Raw genomic sequence first — 17,291 nt, 5'->3', positions numbered from 1 at the left:
AAAAATCAAAAATCGAAAATCATCGGGAATAAGAAATATGCAATTCTAAATTGAAAAATTAAAACAGCGATAAATGTAAAGTAGAAAATTCAAGAAATCAAAAAGTGGAGAATTAAAAAATCGAAAATTTAGAACGCCAATATTGAAAAATCGAAAAATTTAAGAATTGAAGAATCGAAAAACTGAAATATCGGAAAACAGAGAAAGAGACAAAAATCGAGAAATTGGAGAATTGAAAAATTAAAAAATTCCAAAAATGACTCAAAAATTGAAAAAAAAATTGAAAAATTGGAAAATCGATTTCATAAACCACATGTACCGGAGTAACTTATTAGGTTAATACACATATATAATTTGACATTGCGACAAAGGGATGTCAAAAATGCGAAAAAAGGTGCCAAAAAAGGGTGAAAAACATCCTTAAATGCCCAAAAACGATGACATTGTGACATTTCTAACATTTTATAGTATTCTAATCATTTGTTGACTGTTTCTCACTAAAAAAAAACGTATATTCTCAACTGAGGATAAAAGTGGGAGTTGTTTTCGACGTTTCAATTTATATTTCCAGTTTTTATTAACACACTTACCGATTTTAGCTTGCAATGACGCGGCAAAACATCATAAAGGCACCTGCAAGCAAATTTAACGATCAATTTTGACGATTTTCAGCTAAATAATGGAAAAACAAAATTGAACAATTCAACGCAACCCAGAAAAAATCGGTTGGAATTTTCGTATGAGTCGATTTCCGATATTTTCGACAACTGGCAGGACCACCAACAGAGTGCAACCTCTCAATTTCAGTCCATTACATGGTCACTAAAACATCTGATTGATATTTCTTGTTATGAGCCTTTATTATAACGGAATAGCACGACGTACAATAAACTTGTTCACATTAGCCATTAACCGAGATTTATGTGCCAGCTTCCCACTTAAAAAATCACTAATTAATAATGGAAATGATTATCTTCCCAAACAATAATAAAAGTGTTAACGCTGGGATTAATCATCCTGCGACCATTGTTATTTTTACGACCCCTTTAACACTTTTTACCCAATTTGGAAAAGTCGAAAACATTGTTTTCTGTATTTTTTTACGTTTTTGGTGATTACCTGTGGGAATTGGAACATTTTCCATGCTTTAGTTGTCGTATTGATTGCAGTGTTTTACAACGTATTGTGGGCACGTTTTTACACTCCGGAACCGTTTTCGGATTTATGTTTGTGGTGTAAGGTTAAATGATCTACGAGCCATTCAAAGCCTGCATTGTACCTAGTCACAATTCACTCGTCTGCTGGGTCCTTGGACGTTGGAAAATTTATCATTATCGTTTTTTATTGTTTTCCGAGCGCAAATCGTGCGTTATTGTTGTTGTTGTTTGTACAGGCAATTAGAAGGTTTACGTAACGCTGATTGCCCTTAGAACTCTGCTGTGGCATCCAAAGTTCAATGAATTATTTATTAGATCGAGTTCGCAAATTGGCCGCTGCCAATTTCGGCAGCGATCAGATCGGCTTTTAAGGTTCGCGCACACGCGACTAACGGAAGTCTGAAAGCTGTCGGTAAAATTGCACGTATTTAACTAATAATTTGCGACTTTGATATTAGAACACGTGCCGCAAGACACGCCTTTAGAATATAAACCAGACCGTAGTTATGTAAAGAATCGAGAAAACGTTACGAGTGCGGACTGGTAAAAATGCCGTTTCAGGATTTCATTTGAGGGATTTTGAAAAATTTTAATCGCCGCGGTTCCGTTATGAAATACGGCTGACCTTAAACAAGTTTCGCCTAACGCGAACTATAATTTTTCCGGAATGAAATTATGAATTAATGGACGGACGCAATCGATTACTCACCGATTTGAATAAAAATGGCGGGTTAGGTAATCGCTCCTGAAAAAATGGATGGCCATTAAAGGCCGATTCGCAGTGTAAATATTTATGAGTGGTGTTCGTCTGAATAGCACACGTACGGCGAAATTATACCTTAACAGAATCGGCACCTGATTTTTCTCTCTAAGGTCGCGACCCACAAGTTTCGTTCGCACATAATTATCGGCATCATTATTTTTAATTGGCGTCATTAGGATCGTACAATATCACCAGATAGCGCCGCGGTAATGGACGTGAAAATTAATTGGTGTCACGCAAATACCATCTCTGGCGGCGACAATTAATCGACGATTTTTCCGAAATTAGATGAATTAGAGAGGAGAAATCGATTATGGGAATCTAGATCCGCGGGGGCGCCGAAAACGCGAAAGAGTTAGTTTTGGAGCTTTCGTTTTTAATTTCTTCACGATGGAGAAAAACGACACTCGGAAGTCAACATTTCTTCAAATGGTGTTACTTACGTTTCTTTATTACTCAGTTTTACGGTTATTTACGCTTTATTGTGACCACAAGTAGCTAAATTTTTCCTTTTTCACTTTTCCCATTTCTCGATTTTTGTCATTTTTCATTCTTCTGATACTCAAATTTTACAATTTTCCGTTTTTTCATAACTTTTTGACTTTTTCAATTTTTTTGTTTTTCAATTTTTCCGTTTCCCGATTTTTATTTTATAATGTTTTGTTGTTTCAGCTTAATAATTTCGGGTCTTCAAAATTGTACAATTTTTCAACTTTTCGATATTTCGATGTTGTAATTTTCCGTTTTTTTCAAATTTCCAATTGTCAGTACATACTTGTTTGATTTTTCAATTTATATTTTTCGACTTTTTTAACTACTAAATTTTTAAACATATTTATTGATTTGTCAATTTTTCGATTGTTCAGTTTTTCATTTTTCCGATTTTTGATTTTCTCGACTTGTAATTTTTCAATTTTTGATTTTACAATAAACCGTTTTTTTTTTTTAATTTACTATTTTTGGAGTTTCAGTTCTTCCATGTTTCAATTTTAGAATCTTTCGATGTTACAATTTTGGTTTTTCAATTTGTCACTTTTACAATTTTTAGGTTTTTCAAATTTTTAATTTTTTTTTTTCAATTATTCGATTTTTTAATGTTTAATTACTCAATTATTCACTTTTGCAATAATTGATTTTGGAATTTATAGCTTTGTCAATTTTTTGATTCTTCAATTTTTTCATTTTTCCGATTTTTGATTTTTTCCATTTTTAATTTTTCAATTTTTCAATGAGCTAATTTTTAATTATTCAATTTACGATATTTTATTCTTCAATTTCTCGATGTTTCAATTTCAGATTTTTTTTTTTTAATTTTTTGATTTTCCTGTTTTTCTACTTTTCGATTTTTCAGTTACTCGATTTTTATTTTTTCAATATTTGGATGTTTCAATTTTACAGTTTTGGTTTTTCAACTTTGTGATTTTTCAGATTTACATTTTTACAATTTTTCAGCTTTTCGATATTTCGGGGTTGTAATTTTCAATACATATTTGACTTTTTTTGATTTAGATTTTTCAACATTTCGGATTTTTTGGGATTTTGCATTTTTTTCAAATTTTAGTTAATTTTTAAATTTTTAATTTAATTATCGATTTATCAATCTTTTGATTGTTCAGCTTTTTAATTTTTCCCATTTTTGATTTTCTCGATTTGTAATTTTTCAATTTTTGATACAATAAACCATTTTTTTACTATTATTTATTTTCCAGATTTTCGATGTTTCAATTTTAGAACCCTTTGATTTAAAATTTTGGGTTTTTCAGTTTTTCAACTTTCGATTTGTCGGTTTCATAATTTTGTATATTTTTTTCCAATTATGTATTCGATTTTTCAGTTCTTTAATTTTTCAATTTTCCGATTTTTAGTTTTCGCCACTTTTAGTTTTTAATGTTTCGATTTTACAATGAGCGAATTTTTAGTTTTTCATTTTACGATTATTGTTTTTTCAATTTCTCGATGGCTCGATTTCAGAATTTTTGGTTTTTCTATTTTTCTACTTTTCGATTTTTCAGTTACTCAATTTTTATTTTTTTAATATTTTATGTTTCAACAGTTTCAGTTTTTCAACTTTTTGATTTTTCAAATTTACAATTTGGCCATTTTTAGATTTCGCAAATATTCGATTTTTCATTTTTTCGTTGTTCGATTTTTCCATTTATAATTTTTTTATTTTACGCTGTTTCCATGTTTCAATTTACCAATTTTGTGATTTTAAAATTTGCCAATTTTCCAATTTTTCGATATTTCGAGGTTGTAATTTTTCATTTTTTCAAATTTTCTGTTTTTCAATATTTTATTCTTCAATTCTGCAATGTTTTGAATTCTAGTTAATTTTCGAATTCATATTTTTTTTGATTTTTCAGTTTTACTATTTCGTATTTTTCGATTTTACAAATATCAAATTTTTTATTTTACCTTTACAATTTTTGATTTTTCATCTTTTCGATGTCACAGTTTTAGAATTTTTCGAATTTAATTTTTTTTTTCAATTTTTCAACTTTTCGATTTTTCAGTTTTACAATTTTGATTTTTCGATTTTAGATTTCGATCACAATTTTGAGATTTCTCAATTATCCAATTTTTCAATTTTAATTAATTCTCAAGTTTTTAACTTACTTTTTTCATTCTGTCGTTTTTAAATTTATCGATTTGTTAATTTTTCGATTGTTAAAATTTTCTTTTTCCGATTTTTGATTTTATCGATATTTTATTTTACAATAAACAATTTTTTTTTCAATTAAAATTTTTTTATATTTCAATTTAAAAATTTTGGTTTTTTCAATGTTTCACCTTTTCGAATTTTCAGTTTTTCTTCTTTTTGACTTCTCGATTTTCATTTTTCATTAGTGGATGTTTAATTTTCAAAAATTTAGTATTTTTCGACCACATTAAATTTACAATTTTCAATTTTTAATTTTCTCAATGATCCGGTTTTTCAATTTTAGTTGATTTTCAAGTTTTAATTCTCCTTTTATCAGTTTTTCGATTTTTTCGATCATTTAGTTTTTCAATTTTTCAGTCATAGAATTTACAATTCTAGATTTTTTCGAATTTAAGATTTGTCGCTTTTTCATCTTTTTGAGTTTTTCAATATTTCCGTTTATCCATTTTTTATTTTATGCTCCAGTTTTCAATTTAACAATTCCGTTTTTTATAATTTTCGATTTATTAGTATTAGATAACATAGATTTTTCAATTTTACAATTTTGTAATTTTTCGATTTTACAATTTCAAAATTTTTAATCTAAAATTTGCCAATTTTCAATTTCGACTGCATTTTTGAGATTTCTCAATTATGCCATTTTTCAATTTTAATCAATTCTCAAGTTTTTAATTTACTGTTTTCATTTTTTAGATTTTTCAATAATTGAATTTTGATTTTGCAATTTTTGGATGCTTCGATTTTAAAAATATAAATTTTATAATTTTTCGTTTCTTCTCAAGTTTTTCAACTTTTCCGTATTTTAGTTTTCCCATTTCAGTTTAACGATTTTTCGATTTTAACTCCGTTTTTTCAAATTTCAATTTCTAGATTTTTCAACATTTCGGATTTTCTATTGACTGATCAATCTGTCAATTTTTCGATTCTTCAGATTTATCATTTTTTCGATTTTTGATTTTCCTGATTTATAATTTTCCAATTTTGGATTTTACAATAATTATCTAATTATTAATTTTTCAATCTATGATTTTTGATTCTGTTTTTCGTTCATTACAGTTGTCTAATTATTAATTTTTCAATTTATCATTTTTGATTTTGCTTTTTTCGATGTTTTAATTTTGGAATTTATAGATTTAAAAATTTTTGGTTTTTTCAATTTTTCAACTTTTCAATTTTTCAGTATTTCCGCTTTTCGATTTTTCGCTTTTAAAATTTAGCAAGTCTTAAATTTTTCAAATATCAATTTGAATTAATTCAAATATTTAATGTTCCTTTTTTTCTTTGATTTTTCAATTTTTAATTTTTGATTGATAAATTTAAAATCATCAATTTTTCTATTTATCGATTTATCAATTTTTCGATTTTTCAGATTTTCCAATTTTCCTATTTTGAATTTTCCCTATTTATAATTTTTCAATTTATGATTTTTGATTTTTGAATTTTTCAAAGTCTCATTTAAGAATTTTTCGATTTTAAAATTTTTGGTTTTTCCAATTTTTCAACTTTTCGATTTTTCAGTTTTTCTGCTTTTCGATTTTTTAATGTCTTCATTTTACATTTTTTTATAGATTTCTCAATAATTATCCGATTTTTCAATTAGTTAATTTTCAAATTTTTAATTTTCCCCTTTTTTCAACTTTTAATTTTTCAATGAAGAATTGAAAATCATTCATTTTTGAATTTATCGATTTTCCAATCTTTCAAATGTTCATTTTTCACATTTTTCAGAATTTCGATTTTTTAATTTTTCCAATTTCCAGTTTTTCGATTCGTCGATTCTTGAGTTTATTGATTTGCAACCTTAGAACTTTTCCTTTTTTGTTTGCTTAATTTTTCGATTTGCAATTATAGTTTTTCAATTTTCATTTTTCGAATTTTCAATTTCTTGATTTTTAATTTTTCAAATTTTACAATTTTTGGAGCTTCAGTTAATGTTCAATTCCGAAATTTTTCATTTTTTCGATTTTTCTATTACTCGATTTATATTTTAACAATATGTTAATTTTTCAACTTCTTGATTTTTCAGTTTTTCTGCTTTTCGAGATTTCGTTTTTAAAATTTTGCAATTTTTAAATTTCTCAATTATCCGAGTTTTCAATTTGAGTATAATTTTCAAATTTTTAATTTTCCATTTTTTTTCGACTTTTAAATTTCTTTCAGTGATGAATGTTTCGATTCTTCAGTTTTTTCGATTTTTGAATTATAGAATTTTCAATTTTTCATTTGTTCAGTTTTTCTACTTTCCGCTTTTTTATTTCGCCATTTCATAATTTTGTAAATTTTTAGATTTCTCAATATTTATCCGATTTTTTTAATTAATTTTCAAATTTTTAATTGTCTTTTTTTTTCAATGCTTCGATTTTCGACTTTCAATTTATCAGTTGTTCTATTTTTCATTCATTTTTTAATTTATCGATTTGTTAATTTTTGGATTTTTAAAATTTTTCATTTTACCGATTTATCATTTTCTGGTTTAAAATTTTTTAATTTTTGATTTTACAGTTATCTAATTTTTCGATGTTTTAATTTTAGAGTTTAAAATTTTTGGGTTTTCAATTTTTCAACCTTTCATATTTTTTAGTTTTTCCGCTTTTTGATTTTTCGCTTTTAAAATTTTGCAATAAAATTTTTAAATTTCTTAATTATCCGACTTTTTTTTTCTAATTAAGTTAATTTTTAAATATTTAATTTTTCTTTTTTTCTTCGATTTTTCTATTTTAATTTTTCATTGATGAATTGAAAATCATCAATTTTTCTACTTATCGATTTTTCAGTTTGTCCAATTTTCCTATTTTGAATTTTTCATTTTAGAGTTTTTCGATTTTAAATTTTTTTTTTAGATTTCTCAATAATTATCCGATTTTTCAATTAGTTAATTTTCAAATTTTTAATTTTCCTCCTTTTTCAATTTTTAATTTTTCAATGAAAATCGATTTTTGAATTTATCAATTTGCCAAATTTTCAATTTTTTTATCTTCAATTTTCGCATTTTTCAGAATTCTGATTTTTTAATTTTTCCAAGTTTCAGTTTTTTAGTTCGTCGATTTTTGAATTTATTGATTTGTTAATTTTTGGATTCAGTTTTTCGATTTTGCAACCTTAGAACTTTTCCTTTTTCGTTTGCTTAATTTTCGATTTGCAATTATAAAGGTTTTCATTTTTTCGAATTTTCAATTTCTTGATTTTTAATTTTACAATTTTGCAATCTTTAATTAATGTTCAGTTCCGAAATTTTTCACTTTTTCAATTTTTCTATTACTCGATTTTTGAATTTAACAATTTGTTAATTTTTTGATTCTTGAATTTTTCGGTTTTCCTACTTTAGAATTTTCAATTTCTGTTTGTTCAATTTTATGATTTTCAATTATGCGAATTTTCCTTTTTTCGATTTTCAATTTTATAATTTTTCAGTTTTACAATTTTACAAATATTCGATTTTAATTTTTTTTGTTTTTTCAATTTTTCAGTTTTTTCGTTTTACGATTTTTCATTTTCCGACTTTTATTTCTTCCATGTTTCGATGTTTCACTTTTACAATTTTGGTTTTTCAATTTTTTTATTTTAATTTTTCAATTTTTCGATTTATAGCTAATTTTAAATTCCCCGTTTTTTCAGTTTTCTGATCTTCAATTCTTGAATTTGGGATTCTAGAATTTTTGAATTTTCGTATTTCGTCTGTTCAATTTTTGAATTTGTAATTATGCGATTTTCATTTTTTCAATTTATATATTTTCAACGATTCCTCAATTTTTGGATTTTTCATTTGTTCGATTTTTAATTTTTCCAGTTTCAATATCTGTCTTTTCCCCATTTTTTTCAATTTTTCAACTAAGAGAACCAATTTAAACAGAAATTTTGAAAAATTGCTAACAAAATTTTAGATTATACTTATTCTCCCCGGCATTTTCTTCGAAAAATAAAAAAATTGAAACCTAGAAAAATTCAAAAATCGAAAAAATCAAAAATTTAAAATTTGAAAATGGTGACAAAAAAAGACCAAAAATTAGTGCCAAAAAAGCAAGAAAAAAGTGACCAAAAAACACAACAAAAAAAATGTTTCGATTGCAAAAGTTTTGCAATTTTTAGATTTCTCGATTATCCGATTTTTCAATTTTAGTTAATTTTCAAATTTTCAGTTTTCTTTTTTTTGGATTCTTCAATTTTCTAATTTTTAATGTTTCAGTGAAGAACAGAAAATCATCGATTTTTGAATTTATTGATTTGTCAATTTTTCGATTCTTCAGTTTTTTGATTTTTCAATTTTTCGATTTTTTGTTTCCAGTTTCAATTTGTCCTTTTTTCAATATCTCAATGTTCCATCTACTATAACAAATTCATTCAAACACTAATTTTGAAAAATTGCGAAATTTTGGATTGATTATATTTCCTGATAGACGTAGCATTCCTACACAAATAAGATTTTTTTGTCTTTTCAGGAAAATCAAAAAACTGATCGCTGGAAAAATTAAAACAACGATTATTTGAAAAATCTAAGAAATCTAAAATGGAAACATAATAAATGGGGGCAAAAAAGACTAGAAGAAAACAGCAACAAAAACAGCGACAAAAAAAGCAAAAAACTTGACTAAAAAATGCAAAAGCTAAAATAAAACTACAAAAAAGGCGAAAAAGGGGACAATTACTTACATATTGTTTGTTAATAAAAATTCGAAAAACAAGGTCATAAAAAGAGACAAAAGAACTAATAAATACAATATAAAAACACAAAAAAAGTGCAAAAAAATTACTTACAACAAAAAAAACAAAAGAAGTTAGAAAAAAGACGGTACAAAATTGACGTAAAAAACCAAAAATTTTGAAAATCTGTATTTTGGGCCAATTTATTCATAAAATTCACTAAAATCTTTCTGTATATTTTTTTCTTTAAGATGACATCTGATCGGCATCGGAACGAAACCTCAGTAATGCGCTATCATTTAAAGCGAAATCACGAAACCACTGTGATCGATTTTCTCACTATATGTTATCGGATTTTGGCGTCAATTAGTGGCCGATTTTTCCAAAACGAGATTAGAAATCGGTCATGGGAACCCAAACCCGCGCGAGCGCCACCGGCGCCTCGCCCTCTCCATCTCACTACCGCCTCGCTTCCACTCCGCTTCAAATACCTTCGCACCCCGCGTGGGCGCGGCCGCATGCACTCTTCGAAGAAATTTCGTCTCACGTCTCCAAAACCGTTACTTCACGTCCGCGCTTCCGGTCTTCCGGTGGGAACGACGCTTTCGTCCGAAGAAAGTGATTAGTCTGAACTTGGCGATCTTCAAGGTGAGATTTCTTCATCTGCCTACCGCAGAACAATGCCATTATTACGATCGGCTCGAAACCGTACACCGTTGTCCAAATTAAAATCGAATCAGGCGGTTCTGTGGGAAGCTCGGCTCCCATTGTTCGAATTTGCGGGAAACGCGCGTTTTGGCCCGATTTTTCGGTTAATTGACACCCCGCGGCCAAGAAATCGCTTAATTAATCGGAGGTCAACGGACGCGGCATTACCTGTTCATTGTTTCGGCGGGCTGCGGCGTCTTCACTTCGACACTTAGTTTTCCCGACCGGATCGATACCGCCCGATCCGCACGCGTTCGGAGTAATCACTGAACATCGCCAAAGAGTTTCCCCCTGTTGGGGCACGTGACGAAATTGCCAATTGAACGTGAAGGAGATGTTCACCGAATTAACTGGACGAAAATAAATTCCCATGCGTGGAGACGGCGGCAATCGATGGAGAGGCTCCAGGCGGTCTGCTCTTAAAAGGCTTGAGGGTGTTGTTTTTCATGGAAAATTCACGCTAAGCGGCTTTGGAGCCGGCGACGATCGATTTTTATTTTTGGAAGGGTCTGGCGCTTATCGGTTATTTTTTTCAAGTGGTTTGGAGTGCGGGGAATGTGGACAGGTGGCTTGTAGGAAGTTCAGGTGTGGAAGTCTCATTAACATGCATTGCTGAGCAGCTGAATGCCACTTGAGATATTTATGCTACTTCCGACTTGGTCGACCTTCGAAATTTTCAAATTGTATGCTAATTTTGATAACTGTGTTTGGGTGTAGGTGGCGCAGAGAATGGGTTTTCTAGGGTGGCTAGATCTCACGTATGACATTTAGTGCATATTTGAGACAGAATATATCTCTATTCTTTCTAATTTGCTGCTTTTTAGACAGCAGGGTTTTTTTGTCGTCATTATAGCGATTCTGCACCTGTCATTAGGCTGTTTTTTGACAGTTTCCACAATGGTACCAAGCTCACGTTAAATAAATTACTATTCTCGTACCATTTTTGTCTAAGTTTTTTAAAAGTACCGCGTGATCAGTAATTGTGTGACGGATATGTCAGTCGTGACATGCGATGAATTTAGGTTATGTTTTGGACATATTTGGCAAATTACAAATGTCAACAATCTGTCAACCGTGACAGCTGACAACCGGAAATTACAGAAAACATCATGATACCAATTTCGATTCAAAATCCAAGATTGCCAACAGACTCAGTCGTTTCTGGTCACGCGGTAATAAAAGATCTAGTTCCTTTGTTTTTCTCGGAACACATTAACTCCGCATGGGTCACACCAATCACAATGAAGCAAACTGGCGCATTCCAATATTATTGGTTTCATCGTGTTCGATGTTAGAATTTTTGGTTATTTTAGTTTTTTGAATTTTCAGTTTTGCAGCAAATTTTTCAGTGTTTCGATATTTCCATTTTACATTTTTCATATTTTACAGTCCACAACTGAATTTTCAGATTTTTTTAATTACTTTATTGTTGGATTTTTATTTTGCAATTTTTCCGTATTTCAGCTTTTGAGTTTTTCATTTTTTCCACCTTGCAGTTTTGGTTTTTCGATCGAAAAAGTAAATATCGAGGAACTAAAAAAACAATTATCGGATTTTTCAAACTGAACCAACGAAAATTCAATCCAAGAAACAAAAAATTTTATAAATTGAAACACCGAAGAACTGAAGAATCGAAAAATTGACCAGTGGATAAATTCAAAAATCGAATAATCGAAAAATGGAAAAACTGAAAACTGAAACATTGAAAAAACCGGAAATGTTAAAATTTCTAATTTTTCACCTTTTCAATGTTTCAATTTATATAATTTTTCGATTTCAGAATTTTCGGTCTTTTCAGTTTTTCAAATTTTTTGTTTTTCAGTTTTTCTGTTGTTTAATTTTTAATTTTTTAATTTTTCGAATTTTCGGTTTTTTGAATTATTGATATGTGTATTTAGGTTCTTCGATTTTTCAATTGTTGTATTTATTGAATAAATCTTCGAATCATTTAAAAATTAAAAGTTGAGAAAGTGAAAAAGCGAAAAACGGAAAAATTGAAAAATCGAACCGTTGAAAAACTGAAAAAATTAAAAAATTAAAATCGGAAAATTATAACAATTCAAACATTGAAAGTTTCAAAATCGAAGAATTGATAACATTAAAAATCGAATTGATTGAGAAATTTAAAATTTTCAAATTTGTAATACTGAAAAATCAAAAATTGAAAATCCGAAAAATTGAAAAACACCATAACTGAAAACGAAAAACTGAACAAATGAAAAGCGAAAATTAAAATTAAAAATTCAAAAATCGAAAAACTGAAACATCCAAGAATGAAAAAATGAAAAAACCGGAAATGTTAAAATGTTTCAGTTTTTCAAATTTTCAATTTTTCAGTTTTTTTGTTTTTCAATTTTTGATCTTTCCAATTTTTAATTTTGTAATTTTTCGAATCTTCGGTTTTTTACTTTTTTGATTTTTTTGATTTGCAATTATAAGTTTTAATTTTTTCGATTTTTCAATTTCTTTATTTTTAATTTTTAGAATTTCTCCATTGCTAGCTAATTTTCAATTCCCAGATTTTGTAATTTTTCAGTTTACGATTTTTGGTTTCTCAATTTTTCGATGTTTTGATTTTTCCGCTTTTCAATTTTTCAATTTTTCGGATTTTCGATATTTCATTTTTTCGAATAAATTGTAAAATTGAAGCATTGAAAAATTAAAAATCGAGAAAGAGAAGAACCGAAAAATGAAAAAATTAAAAAGTTGAAAAACTGAAAAAATTTAAAACCGAAAAATTGTAAAATCGCTTATTTGCATATAAAAAAATTAACCAAACGAAAATTGGAAATTCTAAAAGTAGAAATTTAAAATTTACAATTCCGTAAAAAAAACATCAAAAATTGAAAAAGAAAAATGTAAACTGACAAACTGAACAACAAAAAAATCTGATAATTGTAAAACCGAAAAATTGAAAAAATTAAAAATCAAAATATTGAAAAAGTGAAACGTTTATAAATTGGACAATTGTAATCCAGAAAAATCGAACTAACGAAAATGTGAAAATTTTAAAACTCCAGGATCGAAAAATCGGTTTTTTGAAAATTGAAAAATTGGAAAACCGAAATGTTGAAATATTGAAAAATTTAAAATTTTATCCCTGAGTAATCGAAAATCTGAAAAATGAAAATATTGAAGAATTGAACAATTGACAAATCGGTATTTTCAAAAATTGAAGGATCGAATAATGGAAAAATTGAAAAATTTGAAAAGTGAAGAATCGATAAATTGCAAAATTGTAAAATTGAACAACCAAAAAATTAAACAATCTTGAAATTGAAAAATTAAATATTAAAAAATCAAAAAATTAAAAAAAAAATACAAAATCGAAATACTGAAGTGTAAACATTTCAAAATTTTAAAATAAGTTAATTGGAAAATATAATATTGAAAAATTAAAAACTTATAAAACTGTAAGATGGAAGCATTGAAAAATTAAAAACCGAGAAAGTAAACACCGAAAAAAAGAAAAATTGAAAAATCCAAAAGCTGAAAAAATTAAAGATCTAAAATCGAAAAAATGAAAAAATTTTAAATCGAAATTTATAAAATTGAAGCATCAAAACATTGAAAGCTTCAAAATAGAGGAATTGACAACTTTAAAAATCGAATCGATTGAGAAATCGAAAATTAGCAAAATCCTAAAACTGAAAAATCAAAAAATGGAAATTCGAGAAATTGAAAAATCGCATAATTGCAGATCGAAAAATTGATCAAATGAAAAATGTAAATTCTGAAACTGAAAAGCGAAAAACTGAAGAAGTGAAAAATTGACAAATGGATAAATTGAAAAATCGAATAAATTTGCAGCATCGAAATATTGACAATTTAAAAACGGATGAATTGAAAAATTAAAAATCAGAATGATAATTGAAAATCTACAAGATTTAAAAAATGAAAAAATCAGAAATTGAAAAACGAAAAATTGTCAAACTGAAAAATAAAAAAATCGAAAAATCGAAAAATTACAAAATAGTAAAACTAAAAAATCGAAAAATTGAGTAACTAAAAATTGAAATATTGACAAAGGGAAACATTGAAAAATCGGACATTTGCAGCCTGAAAAATTGAACAAACGAAAATATGAAAATTGAAAATATGAAGAATCGGAAAATCGGATATTTGAAAACTGAAAAATTGGAAAATCTCAGATTCGAAAAAAGGAGAACTCAAAAATTGAAAAAACTAAAAACTTACTAAAATTCGAAAAATTAAAAAATTGAAAAATCAGCTAATTTGTAAATCGAAAAATCACCAAACTGTAAAAATGTAAAATTGAAGCATTGAAAAATTAAAAATCGAGAAAGGAAGAACCAAAAAATGAAAAAATTAAAAAGTTGAAAAACTGAAAAAATTTAAAACCGAAAAATTGTAAAATCGCTTATTTGCATATAAAAAAATTAACCAAACGAAAATTGGAAATTCTAAAAGTAGAAATTTAAAATTTACAATTCCGTAAAAAAAACATCAGAAATTGAAAAAGAAAAATGTAAACTGACAAACTGAACAACAAAAAAATCTGATAATTGTAAAACCGAAAAATTGAAAAAATTAAAAATCAAAATATTGAAAAAGTGAAACGTTTATAAATTGGACAATTGTAATCCAGAAAAATCGAACTAACGAAAATGTGAAAATTTTAAAACTCCAGGATCGAAAAATCGGTTTTTTGAAAATTGAAAAATTGGAAAATCGCAGATTCAAAAAAAGGAAAACTAAAAATTTACTAAAATTCGAAAAATCAAGAAATTGAAAAATGAAAAACCGAAATGTTGAAATATTGAAAAATTTAAAATTTTATCCCTGAGTAATCGAAAATCTGAAAAATGAAAATATTGAAGAATTGAACAATTGACAAATCGGTATTTTCAAAAATTGAAGGATCGAATAATGGAAAAATTGAAAAATTTGAAAAATGAGGAATCGATAAATTACAAAATTGTAAAATTGAACAACCCAAAAAATTAAACAATCTTGAAATTGAAAAATTAAATATTAAAAAATCAAAAAATTAAAAAAAAAAAATACAAAATCGAAACACTGAAGTGGAAACATTTCAAAATTTTAAAATAAGTTAATTGGAAAATATAATATTGAAAAATTAAAAACTTATAAAACTGTAAGATGGAAGCATTGAAAAATTAAAAACCGAGAAAGTAAACACCGAAAAAAAGAAAAATTGAAAAATCCAAAAACTGAAAAAATTAAAGATCTAAAATCGAAAAAATGAAAAAATTTTAAATCGAAATTTATAAAATTGAAGCATCAAAACATTGAAAGCTTCAAAATAGAGGAATTGACAACTTTAAAAATCGAATTGATTGAGAAATCGAAAATTTGCAAAATCCTAAAACTGAAAAATCAAAAAATGGAAATTCGAGAAATTGAAAAATCGCATAATTGCAGATCGAAAAATTGAACAAATGAAAAATGTAAATTCTGAAACTGAAAAGCGAAAAACTCAAGAAGTGAAAAATTGACAAATGGATAAATTGAAAAATCGAATAAATTTGCAGCATCGAAATATTGACAATTTAAAAACGGATGAATTGAAAAATTAAAAATCAGAATGATAATTGAAAATCTACAAGATTTAAAAAATGAAAAAATCAGAAATTGAAAAACGAAAAATTGTCAAACTGAAAAATAAAAAAATCGAAAAATCTAAAAATTACAAAATAGTAAAACTAAAAAATCGAAAAATTGAGTAACTAAAAATTGAAATATTGACAAAGGGAAACATTGAAAAATCGGACATTTGCAGTCTGAAAAATTGAACAAACGAAAATATGAAAATTGAAAATATGAAGAATCGGAAAATCGGATATTTGAAAACTGAAAAATTGAAAAATCTCAGATTCGAAAAAAGGAAAACTCAAAAATTGGAAAAACTAAAAACTTACTAAAATTCTAAAAATTAAAAAATTGAAAAATCAGCTAATTTGTAAATCGAAAAATCACCAACCTGTAAAAAGGAAACACCGAAATGTTGAAAAATCAAATAGTAATAAGTCGAAAAATTTAAAATTTTATCCCTAAATAATCGAAATTCTGAAAAATAGAAAGACTGTAGTGGAAACTAGCAAAAAAATGGAAGAATTGGAAAAGAAGAAAAATAAAATTTGAACAAATTAAATTTAAATAAAAATTTTTAAAATTTGACAACAGGAGTCGAAAAATTTAAAAATTGTAAAATTGAAAGCCAAAAAATTGAACAATCGGGAAATTGAAAAATTGAAAACTTGTAAAATTGTAACATCGAAACATGGAAAAATTAAAACTGGAGGAAATGAAAACTTGAAAATCGGTTAATTACAGAAAAATCAAAAGATTGCAGAATTGTAAAACTGATAAATCAAAACTTGAAAAATGGAAAAATTTTAAAATCGAAGCTTCTAAATTGAAAAAAGATCAATGAACCGAAAAATTAAAAATTTGATAACTGAAAAATTAAAAAGATAAAAAATGAGATAATTGCAATTGGAAAAATTGAACAAACGGAAATTTGTTAAAAACAAAAATTGAATGATCGGTAGACTGAATAGTTAATTGAATACTGAAAAATCGAAAAATTACAAAAATTACAAAATCAAAAAACTGAAAAGTCGAAAAATTAAAAAAATTTTTAAATTAAAAAATTGAAATATTGCAACAGTGCAAAAATTAAAAAACTGTAAAATTATAAAATCCAGAAATAGAAAAATTAATATTGGAGGAAATGAAAAATTAAAAATCGGATAATAATTGACAAATCGAAAAATTGAAAAAATGATTAAATTTGAAGTATCAAAACTTGAAAGATTAAAAAAACGCTAAAATCGAAAATTCTAGAATCGAAACAACGAAACAAATCAAAAATCTATAAACCGAAAAATTAAAAATCGGATAATTGAAAAGTCAAAAAAGTTAATACATAATCGAATAATTACAATTGAAAAAATTGTAAAAACTGAGGAATTAGAACATCGAGTAGCCAATAAATTAAAAATTGAAAAATGAAAAACTGGAAAATCGAAGATTAAAAACAAATTGCAAAATTGTAAAACTGAAAAATTAAAAAGTTGAACAACCTGGAAATTGAAAAATTAAATATTGAAAAATCAAAAAACTAAAAAAAAAACAATTAAAGAATTAAAAACCGAAAAATGGAAAAATTGAAAACTTGTAAATTGAGAAATTAAAATTGGAGGAAATGAAAAATTGAAAATAGGTTGATCATTATAGAAAAATCGAAAGATTGCAAAATTGCAAAATTGTAAAACTGGTAAATCAATACTTGAAAAATGGAAAAACTCTAAAAACGAAACTTCCAAATTCGAAACATTGAAAAAAATAAAAAGTCTATAGACTGGAAAATTAAAAA

At 26.4% G+C, this 17,291-nt stretch overlaps 1 protein-coding gene across 3 annotated transcripts in view; it reads right to left on the bottom strand.

Moving 5' to 3' along the window:
- LOC135137017 (probable serine/threonine-protein kinase nek3) overlaps positions 1-17,291 on the bottom strand; it is an 83,393-nt gene that overhangs the window by 64,363 nt on the left and 1,739 nt on the right. Inside the window, exons 1-2 of one of the 3 annotated variants that reach the window (XM_064066552.1) lie at positions 10,097-10,181; positions 591-633 (exon numbers count right to left, since the gene is read on the bottom strand). The exons of 1 other annotated variant lie outside the window; for it this stretch is intronic. The gene's annotated coding sequence lies outside the window, so the exon portion shown is untranslated. Of the gene's footprint in view, positions 1-590; positions 634-10,096; positions 10,182-17,291 lie in introns of those variants that run through there. One more of the 3 variants, XM_064066551.1, reaches the window with a different exon arrangement.

This window comes from Zophobas morio, unplaced genomic scaffold (assembly GCF_036711695.1).
Source record: "Zophobas morio isolate AGI-343-1 ecotype UQ-CSIRO unplaced genomic scaffold, CSIRO_AGI_Zmor_V1 ptg000028l, whole genome shotgun sequence".
NCBI classification, from domain to species: Eukaryota; Metazoa; Arthropoda; class Insecta; order Coleoptera; family Tenebrionidae; genus Zophobas; species Zophobas morio.
This window is presented reverse-complemented; position numbering and strand designations above follow the sequence as displayed.